The sequence below is a fragment of the Odocoileus virginianus genome, chromosome 13, assembly GCF_023699985.2.
Source record: "Odocoileus virginianus isolate 20LAN1187 ecotype Illinois chromosome 13, Ovbor_1.2, whole genome shotgun sequence".
In the NCBI taxonomy this organism is placed as follows: domain Eukaryota; kingdom Metazoa; phylum Chordata; class Mammalia; order Artiodactyla; family Cervidae; genus Odocoileus; species Odocoileus virginianus.
In genome coordinates, this window is record NC_069686.1 from 18,649,052 (window position 1) to 18,672,244 (window position 23,193).

A 23,193-nucleotide genomic window follows, 5' to 3' on the forward strand; every position below is an offset into this window, starting at 1 on the left:
GCCCCGCCTCCAACCCGCCGCGGCCCCGCCTCCAGCCCGCCGCGGCCCCGCCTCACCCCGCCTCACCCCGCCTCACCCCGCCTCACCCCGCCTCACCCCGCCTCTTCTGTCCGGGCGGAGGCTGCGCCGTAGCGTTGGCGTGGGTTTCCGGCTCTTTTCGCGACGCCTGGGGAGGATTGTGGGGGCGCTGTGCTGCCACCTCTTGGTCTCTGTTCCGTGTTCCCTCCGTGCACTCAGGGGTCCGTCCCTGTACCCCCACGCTTCTCAGTCCCCGACTTTCACTCTGGGAGCCCTGGCTGGGTGCCGAGAGTGGGGCTGGGTCGTGTGCGACAGCCCCTCCACCCCCCCACAAGGCAGCGTCCTGTGAAAAAGAAAGGTACGCCCTCGGCTTTCCCCTCAGTCATAACGTTGGATGTTGTGGACGGTTAAACATTTTGGGTCTTTGAACACGATGCTTTGTAATTATGAGTTAGTGGTGAAAATGCTGGCACTACCAGAGTTGAATTACTCTTTTCTAGAGGCCCGCCCCTCCGTGGCCCGTGGACACTCAGGCTGGCTTTGCGATAATTGCTGCATCTTCCTTCCTTCTCTCCTTTTCCCCCCTCCTCTTTATTGGGGAATGAAACATGAAATATTTACATTGTTGTTAGACTGCCTAAGATGTTCCACGTTGATTCCTCTAAGATAACTTTGTGAGTGGCCCTCCCGGTCGGGTCAAGTTTCCTGTCATATCCTCAGGGGTGGTGTCACTGAGGCTGTGCCATTCTCACCACACCAAGTTTTCAGTAAGCATGTCCCAGGCGAGACCCATTGCTCTGCCTGTAAGTCCCTTGAGCGTGGTGCCTTTGCGGCTCCCACGTGGCCTCCTGTTCAGACATGGGCTAGGGTGTGATTGCATCGGACTGACAGGGCAAAAAGTATAGTACTGTGTGAATGCGCTGTTTTTAAGCGTTTAGGATAAAACTTTTTAACCCTGCTGAATTTCCTTTGGGGCCTGGGCTTTTGCTGATTTTTCATGACTTATTTACAGCATACTGTGGAGTGCTTTGTGTATTTTTAGAGCGCGCTATAATAGTTAATTTGGTAATTCATGAATGCAGCTGTCACTGGGAAAACAGACCCAGAAAAGATAACTGGATTTTCTTTGGCTGAAATGAAATTCAAATCATTGCTGAATTGAATTCATCTTTTTTTTCTCCTTTCCCTTCACCCCCATTTGCTTGTCTTTCAGTGGTCTCACAACCAAGCCACCCAAGGGACAGTCGTCCTAGCTGCCTTCTTTTCCATCGCCTTCAACCAAGTACTTTTGATTCTGTTATCTATCCCCTCTTCATATCCCCCCTCCCAAGTAATTTAGGGCCTCACCATTTTTTCATATTATTATGTTAAGTAGCCTTCTCTCTGCCTGCCTTAAATACTTTCAATTCCAACCCTCCACACTGCTGCCAGAGTGATTTTTCTAAAGCACAAATCTGTCATTTCCCTATTAAATCTTTCAGTAGCTTCCAGTCACCCAGAGTAGAATTTCTCAAACCTAAGTAGATACCTAGGATTTTCTATGGTGAACTTAAAATATGTTCAGTACCTTAGATATATGCAAATATAAAACCGTATATAAACTCCTTATGTTGTATCTTTTGAACAACTATAATGCTCAAACAGTTGTACATTAAATGAAGCAAAACTATGAAACAATGCTTATTCATTGATACTGGTGAGACTGTTTGCCGGACCTGTCATGCTTCACTGGTCTGGGGGCATAAATTCCTTACAGAAAGACCTACCCTTACTGCCCTTTGCTAAGAGGTTACCCAGTGACTTCACCTCTTTTCTTTATTTAAACCACTGTGAAAACCTTCCTTTGTTCCTTGTGTCAAGATTTCATTTGACCTTCACTTGACAAACATCACTTACATAAAATAGTCTCCATGTCTCTCATTAACCTGTGCCAATGACAAATAGTCCCACTTGTTAGCCAGTGCAGTGCTAAACACAAACGTGATTTGAAATCTTCTGACAGTAATCAATCAAAGGGATGATCCAGAGTATCCTTTCATTCAAAAAAAAATTTGTTTAGATTTTTATCAAATTGAAAAAATAAAAAGTATCCCTAGGGAAATATCATCTTGAGACTACCTGTACCAATCCCTCAAGGTCTGTATAGGTGCTTTATAGGACAAAGTCTGTAAGTCTCAGTGCAGTATACAGGGCACTCTGTTATCTGCATTTTGCCCACATTTTCAGCCTCAGCTTTGCCCATCCTTCACATTTGCTCCTGTGGTTCTGACATGTTTCCTCCTTGCTCAAGCCAGGGTCCCTTTACATTTAAATTTTTCTTTATCTGGAGCTCCCTTCCTCTCCTCTTACCATTTATCTCAAGACACATGTCAGGTATCTCAGCTCCTCTCAGACACTTTTCCTGACCCTTCCATCTTAGTGGCCTCTTCTCTCATGTTTCTTTGCATTCACTGGCTGTGGCACTATATTAGAATTGTTTGTCTGTCTTCCCAACATTTGTTTAGAGAGGTCTATTCATTCAACATCCATATGCATTAACCACATTTTAGGCACTGTGCTATGGATGCATATGTATGTTGAATGAATGTTAGTCACTCAGTCGTGTCCAACTCTTTGTGACCCCATTGACTGTAGTCCGCCAGGCTCCTCTGTCCATGGGATTCTCTAGGCAAGAATACTGGAGTGGGTTGCCATTTCCTTCTCCAGGGGACCTTCCCAACCCAGGGATTGAACCCAGATCTTCTACATTGCAGGCAGTTTCTTTACCTTTTTGAGCTACCAGGGAAGCCCATGTTGAATGAATGGGCTCTTCTAAAAACAATGTGGGTATAGATATCATTAACTAATAAAAAGCAGAGACATTACTTTGCCAACAAAGGTCCGTCTGGTCAAGGCTATGGTTTTTCTAGTGGTCACGTATGGATGTGAGAGTTGTACTGTGAAGAAAGCTGAGCGCCGAAAAATTGATGCTTTTGAACTGTGGTGTTGGAGAAGGCTCTTGAGAGTCCCTTGGACTGCAGGGAGATCCAACCAGTTCATCCTGAAGGAGATCAGTCCTGGGTGTTCATTGGAAGGACTGGTGCTGAAGCTGAAACTCCAGTACTTTGGCCACCTGATGCGAAGTGTTGACTCGTTGGAAAAGACCCTGATGGTGGGAGGGATTGGGGGCAGGAGGAGAAGGGGACAACAGAGGATGAGATGGCTGGATGGCATCACCGACTAGATGGACATGGGTCTGGGTAGACTCTGGGAGTTGGTGATGGACAGGGAGGCCTGGCATGCTGTGATTCATGGGGTCGCAAAGAGTCGGATACGACCGAGCGACTTAACTGAACTGAAGTACTTTTAACATAGAATTATATTTAGTCTTTATTCTTTAAATGTAGGAAACCACAATGTTAATAAGAAAAAATGTTGTTTTATTTGCTGAATTGTGTCTGCCTCTTTTGCAACCCCATGGGCCTCCGCTGTCTATGGGATTTCCCAGGCAAGAATACTGGAATAGGTTGCCATTTCCTTCTCCAAGGGATCTTCCTGACTCAGGGATTGAACCTGTGTCCCCTGCATTGCAGACGGATTCTTTACACTGAGCCAACAGGGAGACCCAGCCAATAAGAAGAAATAATTTTTAAAAAAACTTTTATCCCTAACAGTTCTCCCTATAAAGTGGATATTTTCTTGTTGAAGGTAAAATGGCATAACCCCCTAGCTTAAGATTAGGAAATGACTTCTTTTAATTTGGGGCGTAGAACAAACATTAATTCTTTTTTTTTTATTCTGTGTCTATATGATGCTTTGAGAATACTTAACCATCCTTGCCATGATACTTTCAAGATGAAGAAGAGGCGATAAGAGTTCAGAAGTTAATAAAATGCTTTTTGTTCATATATTTTGTTTAAAGAGGGATAACAATAAATATATAAAGCACTCTGGTTATTAAACCTAAACATTTGCTCAGAGACAAAAAAATCTGAACCAAGGCCACAAGAGGTCATTCATTCAACATGTAATTATTTTCATCTACAATGTGCTGGGAACTATTTTGGCTTAGGGTTTAACTGGTCAGAGAACAAGATCCTCACATGTCCAGGGAGATAGACAGTAAATAGATTTTAAAAATATTTTCAGGTAGTGATAAAGTACTGTGAAGAAGATAAACCAGGGGGATGTCCTTGACAGTGAATGGTCGGGAGCCCTGCTGTACCCAGAATGGTCAGGAAAGGCCTCTCTGCAGAGCGGAGTTTTGAACTGAGCCTGCAGTGAGGATGAGGCAATCTGCACAGAGCTAAAGTTAGAGTAGTTGAGGCAGAGGGATGTTCCAAGGCGGGGTCCCCAGGGCAGTAACAACGTTGGATTATTCTAAAACCATCGTAAGGCTAGTGTGCCTTGTCGGGAGTAAGGAGTTTTGGATTTTATTCTGTGGTGAAGGGAAGCCATAGCATGCTCTGAAGAAGGAAAGTAGCATGATCTAATTTGTTTTAATAAGATCATTGTGGCTATAGTGTAGAGAATAGACTCCAGTGGCATGAGAATGGAAACAAGGAGATGGTGGCTCTTGCACTGGTCCAGATAAGAGATGGTAAATGAGCTAGAGTGGTAGGAGGAGAGATGGAAAGAAGGGCACAGATTCAGGATATATTTATATTAAAAGTAGAATTGACAGGACTTCTGATGATTTGAATATTAAAGGTATTAAATAAAAAATATTAAAGATATTAAATAAAAAGTCCAGTTCAATCACTCAGTCATGTCCGACTCTTTGCAACCGCGTGGACTGCAGCACGCCAGGCCTCCCTGTCCATCACCAACTCCCAGAGCTTGCTCAAACATCCATTGAGTTGGTGATGCCATCCAACCATCTCATTCTCTGTTGTCCCCTTCTCCCGCCTTCAGTATTTCCCAGCATCAAGGTCTTTTCCAGTGAGTCAGTTCTTCACATCAAGTGGCCAGAGTATTGGGAGTTTCAGCTTCAGCAAGCAGAACCACAAACATCCCATACTCCCAAGAAAAATGGAAGGCAGGGAAATACTTGATGTGCTGTCAATGAAGGAAACAAAGATTTTATTAACTTAACACATTAGCATTATAGACATTAATGCTGGAGAATGTTAGGATCTGTTCTATGGCTGGGGCATGTGGGAAGAGAGGAATAAAATCAGGCCAGAAATAGACAGGGGTCAGAGCTTGTTGGTCCATGGCAACGTGATGGAAAAAAATCTCTGTAGAGTGATGTGATATTCCCTTTAGAGATAGTTGCGTACAGCATCAGGGCAAGAGTGAAGCAGACCAGTTAGCAAGTTAATTGTGTAGTTTGGGTTAGAGTGAGTCATTTTTGGAAATTTATTTTGAATTTAATTGAGGCTTTTAACTTTAAATTTGGTTTTTATTTTTCTCTGTATATTTTAATGATATGTAGCATCATTAAATGTGCATTTAATGATGTACTACACTGTAGTACAAATATGTAGTATATTCATTCATATGCAAAATCCAGAAAGATTTAGGTTTTAAGGATCAGTAGTGAAGTTTGAAAGCTATTTATTTTAAAAAGTATTTTACTTATTAAAAAGAATATGTATAGCTAAGATGGCATAACATATAAATAATAAATAAAGTGAATACCCAGATAGCAATCATTAACCTTAATAAGACAGAACATTACCTAAAATTTTGACATCTATGTGCCAATCCCGCTTCTTGGATTCCTCTTTTCTCTTAATATAAATAAAACATTAAGGTTTGAATGTTTTTGGGCATCGAGTAAATTGAGTCATACTGCATATATGTACTCTTATACAGGTTGTCTTTTTTTTTTTCTTCAACATTATACTTGACAAAGTACCTGTCAGTTAATTTCATTTATTTTTACCAATATATAGTAGTTCATTGTGTGAATTTTCTACAGTTTCTTTATCCATTTTCTATTGGCTGGGCTTTTGCTTCTTTTGGGCTTTTTATTCCTAGAAAAGTGCTGCTATAGACCTTAAACCTGTCTTTTGGTACACAAATTAAAGAAGGTGTTCATTTTCTATTGCTACATAGCAAATTACCCCAAACTAAGCACCTTAACTAACACCCATTTATTGTCTTTTTTTTTTTTTCTCATAACACTGATAACTACTTGTCAGTATCATTTATCGAAGGGGGTCCTCATTTCTCCACCGATCTGTAGTGCTAACTCTGTTTATCAAGTTTACATTCATAGTCTATTTTTAGGCTCTATTTTCTGGTCTGTTTTTCTATCCCCAGGTTAATGAATACCTGACCACTTTTAGGCTTTCGAGCTAGTAGAGCAAGACCTCTACTTTATTGCTTTTCTTTAGGAGGGTGTTACTTTGTTTTTTTTTTTTTTTTTTTTGCCATTTGCACTTGTCCTTTCATATACATTTTTAAATCCATTTAAGTTCTGCAGAAACCTTATTGAAATTTTGGTTGGGATGACATTAAATCTACCTGTCAATTTGTGGAGAACTGACATCTTTACCATATATCAAATTATCCTATCTCTGAAAACAGTATATCTCTCCATTTATTTGGATCTTTTTTAATGTCTTAGCTCAGTTGGTAAAGAATCCGCCTGCAATGCATGATACCCCGGTTCGATTCCTGGGTCAGGATGATCCCCTGGAGAAAGGAAAGGCTACCCACTCCAGTATTCTTGGGCTTCCCTTGTGGCTTAGCTGGTAAAGAATCCGCCTGCAATGTGGGAGACCTGGGTTCGCTTCCTGGGTTGGGAAGATCCCCTGGAGAAGGGAAAGGCTACCCACTCCAGTGTTCTGGCCTGGAGAATTCCATGGGACTGTATAGTCTGTGGGGTAACAAAGAGTCGTATATTACTGAGTGACTTTCACTAATGAAATTTTATAATATTTTTTTACTGGATTGCATAATTTGCAGCTTTCTAAGTACAATGTATTTTTGGTCAATATTGTAAATGGTATATTTTTAAGTTTAGGTTTTCTAACTATATTTTTGATAGTAATAAACATGCAATTGTATATTGATCTTATATTTAGCAACATTGTTTTTGTATATTGATCTTTTGCTTGCCAATGTTTAATAGCGAAAATTGTCATTTGTAAGGTTCGGGGGATTTTTCTACATAGCCAATCATGTCCTCTGGAAACTGTGACAGTTTTGTTACTTCCTTCTCGATTCTTTTACCTTCTTTCCTCTTTTCTTTCTCTTTTTTTCTGCTGTGTTGGCCGGGACCTCCAGTGCAGTGTTGAATGGAACCAGTGATAGTGGGTCTCTGTGTCTTATCCATGTTTATAAATGGGATGCTTCTAATATTTCACCATTAAGGATGACATCAGAGGGTTTCAATAGCTACCTTTTGTCAGGTTAATGAAATTCTCATCCATTCCATATTTGCTAAAAGTCTTGCTCATTTTATTTTTAAATATGAATGGGTATTGAATTTTGTCAAAAGCTTTCTCTGTAACTGCTGAGGTGATGATATAGTGTTTTCCTGTAGTCTGATAATGTGGTAATCACATAAATATATTTTCTAATGTCAAACCAAAGTTGGGTTTAGATAAGTTTTTGTGATGTATTTTGTTTTTTAAACACTGTGGGAGTTGGGCAACTACTGGCTTCATTGCTCTCTTGGCTCCTTGGACCTTTGCTGGCTCTGAGGGTTTCTCTTTCTATCTAGCTTGTTTACTGGTGTATCTAATGTACTTGTCCAGCCTTTTAGGAATATTTAATAGCAGAAAGATTTTGGAGGTATCAGGTTCACCAAATTACCAGAACTAGAATTCCACTTCCTCATATTTTTAATGTAAAAAGCTTCCATTAATGTAAAATGTGATCACCTACCACCATTTCAGTCTTCCCTTCTTGTCTCTGTGCACAGTCATGCCCCTCCTTGCTGAAAACAAGGAAGCAGAATCGTATGGTAGAAAGAGCCTGACATAGAGGGTCAGATGGCACAAGTTGCAGCACCAGCAACATCAGTTGCTGACGTCTTGACCAGGCCACTTACTCTCTCTGAATATCCTTCAGTCATCTGCTAAGTGGAAACAGGATTGAAGTGAGAATCGCATAAATTTATAAACATGAACACACTGTTGTAGAGAGTTTATGGAGGAGAAGGTGTTGATTAAGTAGCACAGAGTGTTTTTCAGGGTGGAGATTTCGTGTGACACTGTGATGGTGCATCCATAACACCATGCATTTCTTTCTTCCAGTTGTGCCGCACATGGCTTGCAGGATCTCAGTTCCTCGATTAGGAACTGAACCTGTGCCCCCTGCCATGGGAGTGTGGCATCTGAACTAGTGGACAGCCAGGGAAGTCCCACACTATGCATTTAGTAAAACTCATATAGCTTAACAGTGGGCTTCCCTGGTAGTTCAGCAGTAAAGAATACACCTGCCACTGCAGGAGATGCAGGTTCGATCCCTGGATTGGAAAGATCTCTTAGAGAGGGAAGTGGCTACCCACTCCAGTGTTCTTGCCTGGAGAATTCCACAAACAGAGGAGCCTGGCAGGCTACAGTCCATAGGATCACAGAAGAGTCGGACATGATGTAGCAATTAAACAGCAACAACAACATAGCCTTATAGCACGAGGAGTAGAATTTAATATATGCAAAATTTTAAAAACAAGAGGAAGAGGGGGTTCCAGGATATAATGCAGACTGAGACAAAAGAATCTAGCGGTGTTACAAAAGTATGCAATGACCTCACTGAAAGGGGTCAGGGAAAGTTGCTGACCTAAGTGACGTTGAGGCTGCGAGACTAAAAGCAGTAGGAACTATGCATAAGTACTATCCTCTAGTCGATAAAAGTTTCCCACAGATATGGGTTAATAATTCTGAAACTACTTCACGTGTGTACTGGAACTGTATTAGTTGAACAATTAATAACTTCCTGGTGGATGATGGCAGCTAGACTTCTTACTGTTGGTGTGGGAGATTGTAGACAACCAAGAGTGGAAGGCTAGTATGATCAGGTGGTAATGGATTAGAGTTGGAGACATAAGTATAAACTCTACTTTAGCTTAACTGTAGATACAGATGGATATACATGGAAACATTTGTAGATAAAGATATTTGTATATGCATGGTGTAGTATACACACATATATTTCCTTGCTTTGTCAGTTGAGAGGGCCCAGAAGTGAGGACAACCTAATAGCAAAGAGCACACCCAATGCCCAGACCATTCTCTAATAAAAGTAACAAACACCCTTTAGAGAAATGACTGATTCTAGGACTGGGTCAAGGAATATACAGGAGTCTGCAACATTTTGTAATGCCAGAAAGTAAGGAAGTGCTCAAAAACACACTGATGAGAATGTGTCAAAAGGATATAGGAGGCAACTGAAAGAGGTTTTTCATGGCCACAGCAGGAAAGTTTGAACAGCAAAATCAAATAGTATTGGGTTATAACCCAAAGTTTAAAGTAAATATCTGTGAGTCCATACTGATATAAACAAGTGGTTGAATTAAATAAATGGGGAAGAAGAAACAAATCTGTGCAAAAAATTTCCAAATAACTTTTGTAGACACTCCACCCTTAAGAAGGTGGAGCATAACTCTCTCCTCCTTAAAGGTTGGCTGTGCATAGTAACTTCCTGCCTAATAGTATGGTATGGAAAGTGGGGGACGTAACTTTACAGTAGAAACCTGTCAGTCACTAACTCACCCCTTTATCAAGGTTAACATCAGCAGTGGTAAGTCATGTTCGTATCATGTACCCTTGATATGATGTGATAAGAATGACATTTTTTCCTCCCTAAAGCCTGTCACCTCAGTCTAATCCTGAGGAAAAACATCTGATGACGTTTTTCTAAAGATAACTGGGAGGCATTCTAAAGATAACTGATCAATACTTCTCAAAACCATCAAGGTCTTCAGAAACAAAGTGTGAGAAACTTTTAGAGCCAAAGAGGAGCCTAAGAAGACCTGATGACGAAGTGTCGTGTGGTGTCGTGGATGGTAACCTGGAAGAGAAAAAGGATGTTAGGGTCAAATGAAGGAAATCTGAATAAGTTATGAACTTAAGTTCGTAATTATGTATTAATATTGACTTATTAATGGTAACAAATACACTATACTAATGTAAGATTTTAATAATAGGAGAAACTATGTCAACTATATGGGAATTCTTTGTACTATCTGCAACTTTTCTGTAAATCGAAAGCCGTTCTAAAATTGAAAGTTTACTTTAAAAATGCAGCACTGACTACCACTGAATGGAGGCCACATTGCCTTAGTGGTTAAGATGAGCTCAGGTACCAGTCTGCCTGGGTTCAGATCTCAGTCTCACTACTCATTAGCTATGAGAACCTGGTTACCCTAATTAACTAGAATTACTTAATCTCTATGTGCCTCAATTTACTTATCTGTTAGATTCTTCAGAGGACTGAATGAGTTAATGTATGTAAAGCACTTAGAGTAATGTCATACACATTCAGCACTATATAATTGTTTGAGTGTATTTATTAATATCATTACTTCTTTACTTTTCATTTTGGGGGATTTCTGATTATAGCTGAATTTCACTGACTATCCATCAGCATACTGAGTTTTAGCTTGGCATTCTGACGAACCAGTATTCATAGTTTTGTGTGTAAGGGGGAAATCATCAAGATGGTAAGATTCCTGATTAAAATATCCATTTCCCTTGTTAAACTGGTGTTCTTTACAAAGCACTGCCTACAGCACAAACCCCTTAGATTTAGGCTTCAGCACCTAAAATTTTGGTGATATTTGAAACAAAATGGAATGACTGTATTATAGAAACATGTTTTTAGGCCTTTTACTTCTCTACCTAGAATACATATGAACTCTTCAGAAAGCCCATTGTAGATCAGCAGTTCAGGTAGAATAGAGTTTTGAATAGAACATAGAATTTGGAATCAGGAGACCATCTTGGAGTGTGGGTTCTTGTAGCTGTGTGATCAGGGCAGCTCATTAATCCCTTTGAGCCTCTAGTCTCATCTTTAAAACAGTGATAACAGGAATGCGTCCTGCCTTCCTCCCTAGCGTATAGCATTGTTGTAAGGATTAGGTGTGAAAATGAATGTGAGAGCTTCTGTAAGTTTTAAAACCTGTACAAGTATTATTTGTTATAATCTCAGGTTTTCAACCAGAGTTCAACTCTCATGGAGCTTGATAGTAATATTAAGTGTTGGTGGTCATCTGTATACCTTTACTTACTTATTATGTAGTAAATTGAAATCATTTGATTTTGAAATGCTTTAGATGGTATATTTTCTCACAGGACTTTAGTTTTTGTGATGTTTTTCTTCGGGCTAACAAAGGAAGGCATTGTTTTAATCTGGAGTTGTCTCTTTAAGGTGGCAGTCTGAGGAAATGATTTCCAAACTTCACTGAAATTGCCTATATAGAGAACACAAAAGTGTGTCCCTATAATTTAGGAAGTTGTCTCCTCCAGATAGACCTTCTTGTCCTGATGTGGAGCTGACCAGTAGAGGGTGCACGAGCTTTCCCAGAAGCTAGGCTGGGCAGACCTGACTGAAGCCATCTGTGTGATGATTAACAAGTACTATAAATGAAAAGGTTCTAGCACATCAGAAACACAGTTACCAAATGGAAAGAGACAGCAGCCATAATGTCACACAGCAATGTGGGAAGTACCTGCCCTAGTTGGTGAATAGGAAGTTTCTGGATAATTGGAATTTGACATTCTAAGGTGGGTTATTTGTCTGATTGGCATCTCCTCCTGCTACTGTTTGTCATTTCAAAACTTCTTTCTCTTTCTAGGTTCTTTGCCTCACCCTCTCAGCATCTGTAATTATCTGCCTCACCTGGTGTAAAAAGTTGGGGTTTTTAAAAAGTAACCTTTCCCTGAACTTCTTTGACCCTAAGGTATTTGGGTCCTGAATCCAGTCAGCTATAGCATCCTGTTAGGGTCCCTCTAACCAAACTCTGACAGATTCCATGGCATCTTTTCCTCCATGGAAACGGGTGACCGTCAGAAAATTTGTTAACTTTTTAGTGTTACTTCACTGCCTGTATCATCTTTTCTCCTCTTCCTTCCCAAGTGTGGATAGTACATAGAACGTGTATACTTGAAAGTAAAAGTGAAAGTTGCTCAGTTGTGTCCAACTTTTTGCAACCCCGTGGACTGTATAGTCCATGGAATTCTCCAGGCCAGAATAATGGAGTAGGTAGCCTTTCCCTTCTCCTGGGGATCTTCCCAACCCAGTGATCGAACCCAGGTCTCCTGCATTGCAGGCAGATTCTTTACCAACTGAGCTATGAGGGAAGGCCGTGTATATACGTAATGGTTTTAAAAATAATTTTTTATTCTGATTATAAAAGTACTTTGAGTTTTCTTGAAAAGAATATTTAGAGACATTAGGAAAATATAAGGATATCCTTGAGCCTTTGAATCAGAGGAAACTCCTGTAAACTCTTCCAGACTTTTTCTGTGCATACATATGTGTATGTGTTGGTGTGTGTATATGTGTATACATATATATATATACACACTGATTAATATATATATATTAATTTTTTAAAGAGGTTATACCATAGGTACTCTTTTGTACCTTTTTCAGTTCATTTCAGTCGCTCAGTCGTGTCTGACTCTTTGTGACCCTATGAATCTTGTACCTTTTTAGCCCTACCTAATAAGTCATGGACTTCTTTCTATATCAACAAATTTAGGTTTTTACCAACATTTTAAGTAAGTACATAGTTGGTCCTCTAAAGATGAGTATTTGGATTGTTTGCAACTTTGCAGTATAATGCTGTGATAAATCCTTAATATATTCTTCTGATTATATTCTTAAGATATATTTCTAGAAGTAGAGTGTCTATCAGATTTCTTATTTAAAAATGTTCATGTATTGCCACAGTTCCCTCAGGAAAGGTCTCTTGGTGTAGTCTCCCTGACAGTGTTTGAGGATGCTTTTTACTGCATACTACTGATCACAACATTTCACCTTTGCCAGAATGGTAGTGAATAACCCATTGCACCATTTTTTAAAAATAGGTGAACTTTCCACTCTCCACATCACCCCAGAAAATTAAGGCAGTAGTTCTCAAGTTTTTTGGTCACAGGACCCCTTGACACTCTGAAAAATTATAGAGGACCTCCAAGAGCTTTTGTTTATGTGGATCATGGTTATCATTATTTACTGTATTAGAAATTAAACCCAAGAAAAAATGTAAATATTTAAGTTATTTTAAAATAGCAATAATAAGCCTGTTGCATATTAGCATGAATACCCTTTTTATTAAAAGTACCTATTTTTTTCAAAAGAAAAAAATTAGAAGAGTAGCATGGTTTTATATTTTTGCAAATCTTAATGTATGGCTTAAAAGAAGATGATTAGATTCTTATATTTGCTTTTGCATTAAGTCTGTGATGTTGTTCTCGTTGATATATATGAAGGAAAGCTGATCTCACACAGATCTATAATTTTCTAGTTAAGAAAGGAGTGCTTGAATAGTCTATTCAGATAAGTGTGAAGAATCTCCCTTGATCCTATACTGATCGCAGTAAGTGGTAGTTTCTTAAATGTTAATTGCAATATAATATTTGAAATCATACCCATGCATTTTTTTAATACTGTTACATTAAAATCCGTGGTCTACCTCGCACTTTGAATCCTTTACCCGTGCATGTTTTTGTGACATCACATGTTGGCCATCTGGAAAATACTGGTTCACTGAGTTGTGCAGATCTTCCGAATGTTGACTCGTTTCATTATACAACATCAAAAATACTTTATTCTCATAAGAACAGTGTTTAAGTGTCAGTAAGCTCTTAAGCTCACAGTGGTGGACATAGGGTTTACAAAATTCTAATTTTTGCTTGAAAGTTTGAATTTTATCAGTGGCAACAAAATGCTGTGCATTGTTTTCTTGACAGGCTTACTTTGTTTCTGAGAAAATACATTTTTAAAGTAAAAATGGTGTTCCATGAAAACAGTCTTTATTGCTTCTTCAAGGATACGCTTAAGTAAAATTGGCCTTTTGGGTTTTTTTATTCAAATGTATGGTTGGTGAAGAAGGCATGACCTCCCCTAGAGTTTGGTGCTGTTCCCTTGATTCTGACCAAGGTACTAGTGGTTTTATCTACCATTGCCTATACACTGTTAGTGTAAATGTCACCACAGTAAAAAATGCAAATAACATGTTGATGGTATTATGAAAATATTTCTGACTTTTTGCAGACCCCCTTAAAAAGTGTCTTGGGAGCCACTAGGGATCTGAGGACCACATTCTGAGAACCTCTGGTCTAAGGTACTAGTCATAGGAACTCTTTCTCTTACTAGAGACTGATTTAGAAATAGTCTGTGATCCAGTTCTGGCCAGTGAAATCTGAGAGCAAGTCTGTCGAAGAGCTTGTGAGAAGGTTTCTTCATTGCTAACAAGACAAGAAGGAGATGGTCCTTTTCCTCCTGTGGATATTTCCATGCCAGTGTGATGCCTGGAACCACTGCAACTACTTTGTAATTGACAAAGCCAACCAGCCTTAGAATGAAGGTGATGCTGTTTAGAGCAAGATGGAGAAATGACATGAACCTGGGTCCTTGATGATATTATAGAACTGAAGCCATAGCGAGAACTTGCCCAACCTCTGGACTTAACGGTTAAGAGAGAGAATATTCTCTTATTATTTGAGCCAGTTTGAATAGTGTCTTCTGTTACTTGCAGTCAAAAGCATCCCTAGAAGGTATTAATATTTATGAGTGATGAACATTTTTAAGTCTAAAAAATTAACATTTTTAGTGGCCATTTGCATTTCTTTTGTGAATGCTTACTGATGGCATTAGCACATTTTCTACAGAGGTCATTTTTAATTATTTTCTAAACATTCTTTACATATTAATCATATTAACACATTGTAACATTTTGTATTTATATCCACTAATGTCTTGCATAGTATGTTATTCTTATAAGCAGTCAGTCTTTTTTCTTTTATACTTTATGTTGGCTTTGGTATCATGTTTAAAAGAGTCTTTTCTACCCTACTTTTTAGTAAGTGTTCACATATATTTTTTCTAGGTCTATTAAAAAGTATTTTTACATTGAAAACTCTAATTCATCTGGAATTGATTTTGGTATTAGATGGAGTAAGGATGTAACTTTATTTTTTCTAAATGTGTGGGTGTGTGTGTGTTAGTCACTCAGTTGTGTCTGACTCTTTGTGATCCCATGGACTGTAGCCCACCAGTCTCCTCTGTCCATGGGTCTTCCCAGGCTGGGATACTGGAAGTGGGTAGCCATTTGCTTCTCCAAAGGATCTTCCTGGTTCAATCCCTCAGTCTCCTGAATTGCAAGCAGATTCTTTACCATCTGAGTCACCAGGGAAGCCCAGGTAGCTCCTTTTCTTAATGCACTTCTTTGAATAGGCCAACCTTAACCTACTGATTTGAAAACTAGCTTTATTACAAATGGAATTCTTGTATATAGGGACCGGGAAGCTTGGCGTTCTGCAGTCCATGGGGTCTTAGAGAGTCAGACATGACTTGGCAACTGAACCACAAATTCTGGCTCATTTTTGGACTTTCTGTTCTCTTCCACTGCTTTGACTGTGTATCCTGGCACTGTAGACATGGCCAGGCCATTTTGCTTTGTAGCGTTTTGTAGTGTCTGAAAGGACAAGGACTCCTCCCATCCTCCCTAACTCTACCCCACGACAGTCAACAACACTCATTTTCCCTCTAGTATTTTCCTGATTCTTCCTATATGTCTATTCTTCCAGATGAACTTTAAACTATTTGTTCAGGTTCCCCAACCATTTTTGGAACTTTGATTGGAATTAGTGTAATTTTGACCAGAATTTACATTTTTCACAATATTGAGTATTCAATTCCAAAAACCCACTGTCTTCCTTTTAATTATCTTCCATGCCCCTCTGTAGAGTTGTATAGCTTTCTTCTTATCATTCCTGTACATTTCTGGATAAATTTATTCCTAGATATTTCATATTTTTTGTTACAATCAGAAGAAGGATCTTTGCCTCTGTATATTTTGTTTTGATTATCAATTAAAAAAAACCTTAAATCTAGCTCAATATTTCCAGATAGTTTTGGCTTCTCAAAACAGAATAAACAGAAAGGATACTGTCATTTGTGGTAGTATAGTGTGGACTATGTGATTTATGAGGTATGACTGTTGAGGACTGTTTAAGGAAACAGAACATACCAGAAACTATACGTTAATGAATATGATCCTTCCAAGCTGGTTATGTTGGAAATCTATACATTTATGACAACAAGAACAATTTACTGTAAATACAACAAAGGATATATATTCTTGTAAGAAAAATTACCACCACTGAGAATATGAAAAAGAATTAATTAACTTGCTATGAGGATGTTATCTGAAATAATGTTTTCAAAGGTATTTTACTGTTATTGGAATAAATAGTAATCTCTTAACATGATTTATTTGAAAGGACAACCTTTATTTTGATGTGGAGTTGTAATTTTTAGTTAAGCGACATAACTTTGTAGATATGCCTTATGTTATCAGGTGTCAAAGAGGTGGTTGACAGATTTTATGTGTTTGCTGTTGTTGTTGTTGTAAAAGAATCATTTAATCAGATTGTTTTTCTGTATTAAATAAGATTCAGTTGCCCCAGGCATTATGGATTGGCAGTGTTTCAGCTGTTTGGGAAAATGGAATTTGGAATTTGCCTGTTTTCTAAGATCATTTAAAATAAACAAATTTCTTTTCATCCACATTATGGATTTCAGAAGCATGTGTAGTCTAACTGGTATCTTAATCATCAATTAAAATGCTCCTGTAGAAAATGTGATTCTGAGCTCATAACAACTGACTTGTAGATGATCTTAGAAATAAGACCTTTTGTATGTTGAAGATTACTGAGGTTTGTCTACATGTTGTGGTCCTTGAAAGTTAAAACTATAATTAACATTCTCATTTATTCTTAAAGCAACTTGCTGTGGCATTATTATTCATGGGCTGTTTGTTTTAATCATTCTTAAATGGATTTTTTTCTTTTCTTGACTGCACCCTGCTGGCATGTGGGATCTTACTTCCCTGACCAGGGATCAGACCCACACCCCCTGCGTTGACAGCATGGAATCTTAATCATTCACCTGCCAGGGAAGTCCCGTATTGATGTTTTAGTTTATATATAATTTATTGGAATAAGTTTATTAGATGTTGAGTAAAGAATGCTTGTATTCTCTTTTTTTTTTTTCCTTTGGGTGGGTCAGGAGTCTGGCTCTAGGTTGGAATTGGATGTGTGATCTTTTAGACCTGACTGTAAGCAATTATAAGTCTTTTCCTGCAAGACCTCATTGAAAGAATTGGTACATACCAGTGTGCACACTAGAATCAGTACACAACCAGTGCATTGCCATTTTCTGGAGGGATTTCAGTCAAGACCTCCTTCCCTCTGTCCCCCAACTTACCTCGTGTGTGTGGCCATTGTCTTATGTACATCTGCCTTCTGATTAAGTTGATTCATGTATGTTGCTTCAGTGGCCTAGTCAGCCTAGACTTATGTTGAGGAAACCTAACATACTCCAATCACAATCTTCCAACCTAATTTTAGCTTGCTGGCAAAGGTCCCTCTGGTCAAAGCTATGGTTTTTCCAGTAGTCATGTGTGGATGTGAGAGCTGGACTATAAAGAAAGCTCTGAAAGCCAAAGAATTGATGTTTTTGAACTGTGATATTGGAGAAGACTCTTGAGAGTCCCTTGGACAGCATGGAGATCAAACCAGTCCATCCTAAAGGAAATCAGTCCTGAATATTCTTTGAAAGGACTGATGCTGAAGCTGAATACTTTGGCCACCTGATTCAAAGAACGAACTCATTGGAAAAAACCCTGGTGCTTGGCAAGATTGAGGGCAGGAGGAGGAGGGGACAACAGAGGATGAGATGGTTGGATGGCATCACCAACTCAAAGAACATGAGTTTAAGCAAACTCCGGGAGTTGGTGATAGACAGGGAAGCCTGCTGTGCTGCAGTCCATGGGGTTGCAAAGAGTCTGACGTGGCTGAGTGAACTGAACTGAACTGAATTAAATTTTAGCTAGCTTGCTGTATACTAGAAAACAGGACCTGCTAGCCTTATAACAAAATCCCTGACATCCTAGGCAATCATGCCCTGTTTCCATATTGCCTCTTCTATTGTGCTATAAAACCAGCTCTTGCCCAGAACAACTTGGGCAGAGTGCTCCACTGATTGTGAGGCACTGTACCCCCCAATCCATGTATGATTTTCCTTTGAAAAAAGACATCAATCTCATTACTGAATTGTTTTAGTTTTTTTGATTTGACATTTCCTAGACCAGATGCCTGCATTCAGAGGACTCCTTGCTGGGAGCCTCAGAGGAGACACTTTGGCTCTTTCCCTCTTCCTGACCCACCTGCTCACTGTCCATGGGCCCACAGAAAGGCATTCTTTTTCAGGGGTCCTGGGTGGTGAGCCAGTTTCTCTTGTCATGTTGCATCCACTTGATCCTTTCCTAGTGCCATTCCACACTGGGAAGGGAGCTAGGGCTTCTTTTTGCTCTTGCTTGCCCTGTTACAGTAAGTAAAAGACTTGGTTGGTACTTTCAGTTTGTCTTTTTGTCCTAACGGATCACCGCAATACCTGACTGCTTCACAGTGGAAAGTGGGAATGGTGTTCCTAATTCGTTATTTTGTTATTTCGTTATTTTGCCCTTTAGAAGTGTTTCTGGAATTCACTCAATTTAACTTTACATTTGTGAAACACAGTGGAGTTTTTACTGTTCTTTGTATAAACTTCGTGACTTAGGAGCTGTCTCCATCTTACAAATGAGCCTTAGGCAAAGTATGTGACTTTCCCCAAAATCATAATTAATGGATTGGTTGGACCATGATTTAAACTTGAGGCTTATTCTGTTCTCAGTTCAGCACTCTCTACTCTACTACCCCACTTCACTGGTAAATTAGTCTTTCACTTTCTTGGAAAGTTGGGGATACTTTAGGGCTGTGTAATAAACATAGTGGAAGACTTGACCCTGTAGTATTCAAAAAGCCATATGGAGACTGTAAGAAGAGCCAGGCTAATGGTAACAACAGTAGTATCAACTATTGAGCACTTACATGCTCCCAGCAGTGTGCTACATATATGCTAGATAGATCACCTATGTTGTTATTTAGTTGCTAGTCGTGTGCAACTCTTTTGCAACCCCATGGACTGTAGCCTGTCAGGCTCCTCTGTCCATGGGATTTCCCAGGCAAGAATACTGGAATGGGTTGCCATTTACTTTTCCAATTGATTAACCTTCTCATATTTTGCAGTAAACTTGTTAGTCACATGTTATTGAGGAAATTGAGGTTAACAAAATGAAGTATCATGTCAGAGGTTATGTGGTAGTAAGTGGCAGAGCCTGGATTCAACTTAATGCAAACCCTTTTTCTCTTCATCTGAAATGGTTTTCAAAGGAGAACTGAGGTCATTCTGCCCGACTTGGAGCATTTCTGCTGTTAAGAAGAAGTGGGAGAAGAATTTTCTAGAACAGAATCTTCTAACACTGTATTACTCAATGTTGAAAAATATATAAACCTCCATTTAAAGGAAAAATATTCTCCCTGAGTTAATGTCTTGCATAAATCTGGATATAAGTTTCTTGTGCAAAGCTCATTTTCAACTATAAAGTCAAAATAAGCACAGATACAACCACAAAGCCAATAAAATTCAAATTAGCAACATTTTAATGTGACAGCTGATGTTTTACCAAAACTGAATTGCGGCTCTCATTATAAACAAGGTACTGACCACCACCACATAGGCTCTTTTGACTTCACCCTATCTGTACTGTGTGCGCTGTGTGTCTTCTTAATTCCCTCGCCACTTGTCTCAGTTCCGAATACTGCAGAATCTTTTTACAGAGTGCCGTGTACTCAGATGTGTCACTTCCATCTGTGTTGCTTGTTGCAACAAGATCATAAATGAACATATAGGCCCTGAAATCAAGTAGCTTTTACACATTTGCTCGTATTGATTTTATTTTTGGGTTATCATAAGATACAATTTAAAAAATTGTCATAGACTCTTAGATGTGTCTAGTGGGGGATTGATCCTGAGGAGCAGAGGATGGAGATTTGTTATAATGACCTGCTAAATGTTAAAATGGAGTAGTGGATGGGAGTCTGTATTTCAGCTTTTTGTCCATGCTAAAAAGTTTTTTTCCCCCTAGGTGTTCATGACCTGTGGTTCTCCCACATTGTAAGAGTCTCTCATTCAAAACAAGATTTCCATCTCCTCATTACAGTGTTACTGTTTCTGTTACTAGGTGATACTGGTTAACAAACTCAGAAGGCCTGATTACTAACCAGTACCTTCTATATGTCTTTACTTCACCTTTTTTCTTGTTAAACCCAGACTTCAGCCACATCAAGTCCATCAACCTTCCCCTACCCCTAGTCCTTCCTCTCTCCTCTTTATTTTTTAATTTCCACTCATTTTGGACTTACTTTATGGTCCTCAGTTATATTCTCCCTCAATTCCACATCCTAAATCACCACTGCTTTCTGTACTACCAGCTTAGACAGGCCTAATATAGGTAAAACTGAGTATTTTCCCTCAGACCGCCTGGTGGTAGAGGAAATCACACAACTGCTTTATTATTTAGGTTACTTTTGGTTGGAGATAACAGAAAATTCAGACTGGCCTGAACAATTAAGGTAATATATTGGCTCAATAACTGAAAAAGCCAGATGTGGGACTGGCTTCAAATGAAACTTACTCTAACTAACAGTGGAACCTAACTTCTTTTAATTTTCCCAGTTTTCTTTCTTCAGAGTTGGCTTCATCCTAAATTTGTACCATGCCATCATCCTTAGGCCACATAGCTTCAAGATAGCTTTTGTTATCTACTGAATTGTGTCCCCTCCCCCCAAATTCAGGTGTTGAAGATCCACACCCGCCATGTGACTCTATTCGGAGACAGGGCCTTTACAGAGGAAATAAAAGTTGAGGTCATAAGGGTAGAGCCCTAATCCAGTAGAACCCTGTCCTTGTAAGAAAAGTCGAGATATCTGAGATCTCTCCACAAACATGCAAGATGGAAGGCCATGTAAAGACACAGCAAGAAAACAGCAAGAAGGACCTCACCAAAAATCAACCCTGATGCCACCTTGATCTTGGACTTCTAGCTTCTAGAACTGTGAGAAAATGAATTTCTATTGTTTAAACCAATCAGTCTGGTATTTTTTTTTAAGGCAGCCTGAGCTGACTAATACAGCTTTCAAGAGCTCCAGGGCTTCATGCTTCCTCTTTTATGTGTAACAGTTATGAGAAATCGTCTTTGTCCCAAAATCTCTAAAACTAGACCTAAAAGATGCACTCTGTTGGCCAGACTTAGTCTCATGCTGACCTCTGAACCAGCCTCAGTGCCCACAAGTTTGGAATCTACTAATTGGCTTAGTGTAGGTTGTGCAGTCCGTCTCTGGCTTCGATAGGTCCACTGTGGCTTCTCTGCAAACTCATAGATCCCAAGTCTACGAGCTCTTGGCATTGGGAGTGAGTACTCAGGAGGCAGATAATAAATCATCATAATTTGAGTTGAGACTTCATATGGCGCAGTTATGTTGCTGACATTCGTTTACTCAGGTGTTAGTTTCCTTTCTCTCTCTCTCTCTTTTTTTTTTAACTGTTCCTTCTTTTCTCAGGCCCCATACCTTCTAGCCTTTTACTTCACAGAGAAGAGAGCTTTGGGAAAGGGCTGTCTTAACAATCTGCCCTTCCACTACAAATACACCTGTTCTCACTCATCAGAAGATGAGAATGTGCTTGGCACCTTACATGAGTAACTTGTTTTCTGTGTACTTCTCCTCCCTGCCTCCCCCTTCTTGAAACTTGTTATCAATTCATCTCTTTCCAGTATCTTCCAGTCTGTTTTATTTCAAACATTGGATTATTTTTCTCTCATCCTACTAAGATACTTGGGATTCTTTGTGTTTTAACAGATATTCTTCTATCTGTCTCCGTTGTTTATTCAGATTTTTAAAAAGTTTTTACCTGATGTCGTTCTTTGTCATAGGATCCCATCGAAGATACATTTAGTCATCATGTCTCTTCAGACACCTTGTGGCTCTGGCAGTTTCTCAGATTCAACTTGTTTTCAATGACCTTGACAGCTTGGGGGAATATGGTCAGGTATTTTGTACAATGTTCTGCAATTGGGCTTTGATGTTTTTCTCAGATTAGATTGGAGGCATAGTGCTGTTCTCATCATGTGAAGAATGTGTGTATGCTAAGGCGCTTCAGTCATGTCTGACTCTTTGAGACCCTATGGCCTGTAGCTTGCCAGGCTCCTTCCCCTGTCCATGACATTCTCCAGGCAAGAATCCCCGAGTGGGTTGCCGTGCCCTTTCCCAGGGGATCTTCCCAACCCAGTGATCAAACTTCCGCATTGACAGGCAGGTTCTTTCCCACTAGCGCCACCTGGGAAACCCCATATAAAGAATATATACTATCAACCTGACTTATTGTTGATGTTAACTTCGATCACCTGACTGAGGTAGTCGTTGTCAAGTTTCTCCACTACAGAGTTACTCCCCCGCATCCCACACTGTGCTCTTTAGCGGAGGTAACTATGCATAGCCCGCATTTAAGGAATGAGGAGTTATGTTCCACCTCCTTGAGAGTGGAATGTCTACGTCAATTATTTTGAAAGTCTCAGAAGGTTTGTCTCTTCTTCCCCATTTACTTATTCATTTATTCAACCATTTCTGTCAATATGAACACATGGATATTTACTTTATACTTTGGGTTATAAGTCAAAATTATTTCGTTGCTCAAAGTATTTCAGCTTTGGCCTTTGGGGGCACTTTCAGGTGGCTTATGTGTCCCTTTGACACATCCTTTTTGTTGTGGGGGTTTTTTTTGTTTGTGCTTGAGCAGTTCTTTACTTTCTGGCACCATGCTACAGGCTCATTTTATATATTCCCTGCCCCAGTTCTAGCATCAGCTGTTTTCTCGGAGGAGCCCTGATTGCTTTTATTAGAGAATGGTATTAGAAACCAAGATCTGGGTCCCTGGTGTGCTCGTTGCTTCAGAACTAGCAGAATAAGGAAATATATGTGTGTATGCTAACCCCTGTTTATACACAGATCTCCAAATAGTTCTGTATGTAACATCTATATTTAGATTAACCTAAAGATGAATTCATACTGATGACTCCCAATTCTAATTCATCACCATGTGAATTATTCTAGTTTTCTCCCCTCACTTATC

The 23,193-nt window shown here is 39.4% G+C and overlaps 1 protein-coding gene across 3 annotated transcripts in view; it reads left to right on the forward strand.

Annotated features, from left to right (window-relative positions):
• Window positions 1-102: 102 nt before the first annotated feature.
• The window catches only part of METTL8 (methyltransferase 8, tRNA N3-cytidine), an 85,279-nt gene continuing 62,188 nt past the window's right edge, over window positions 103-23,193 (forward strand). For 2 of the 3 annotated variants that reach the window (XM_070476039.1, XM_020896362.2), the window contains exon 1: window positions 103-376. The gene's annotated coding sequence lies outside the window, so the exon portion shown is untranslated. The remainder of the gene's footprint in view (window positions 377-23,193) is intronic. The other variant, XM_020896363.2, reaches the window with a different exon arrangement.